Source organism: Papaver somniferum, unplaced genomic scaffold (genome assembly GCF_003573695.1).
Source record: "Papaver somniferum cultivar HN1 unplaced genomic scaffold, ASM357369v1 unplaced-scaffold_19482, whole genome shotgun sequence".
Classification (NCBI taxonomy): Eukaryota; Viridiplantae; Streptophyta; class Magnoliopsida; order Ranunculales; family Papaveraceae; genus Papaver; species Papaver somniferum.
In genome coordinates, this window is record NW_020629355.1 from 399 (window position 1) to 1,000 (window position 602).

Consider the following 602-nt stretch of genomic DNA (forward strand, 5'->3'; position numbering starts at 1 on the left):
TGAAGCAGAACTGGCACTAGAGCGAGCTAAGTAAGATGCCTGACTTGTTCAAACCAAACATGCCAAACTCATTTAATTTTATTTCTAAATTCTGGGCTGCTCAATTTTTTTGATGGCACACGAGTTTTGATATCTTGATTTACAAATTTTAATATTTATCTACTTTCAGGCTAATGCCCGAATCTGCGCTCACGACAACCAAGGAGAAGAAGCTTACTGGGCGAGAGTGGTTTGAAAGAGGAATATTCGTCTCCCAACTTCTTTCTTATTACAGTGGTTGAATTTTTCTGAAACTTTCTTGAACTAAATTTAAAGGAAACAATCTTTCATCTTGTAGAAAGGTGCCTCACAAATTGCTGATGAGTCTGAAGATGAGGATGACGAAGATATCGACTTTGACGATGAGGACTTTGAAGGTGAATTTTTCGTTTCGCTTTAATTATCGGAAAATGGGTCATTTGTCCAAAAAAAATTAAAACATGGTTCAAATGGATGAGTAAAAATTAGTATGGGTGAAATAGACACAAAAAAATAGCAAGGATGAAACTGGATTCATCGCGGCTTAAACTTAAAAAATAGCAAGGATGAAACTGGATGCATCC

General features: G+C 36.2%; 1 long non-coding RNA gene across 1 annotated transcript in view; it reads left to right on the forward strand.

Moving 5' to 3' along the window:
• Positions 1-242, forward strand: part of LOC113339195 — a 640-nt gene extending 398 nt beyond the window's left edge. The window contains exon 3 of the long non-coding RNA XR_003354987.1: positions 170-242. This is a non-coding gene — a long non-coding RNA (uncharacterized LOC113339195). The remainder of the gene's footprint in view (positions 1-169) is intronic.
• Positions 243-602: the final 360 nt, after the last annotated feature.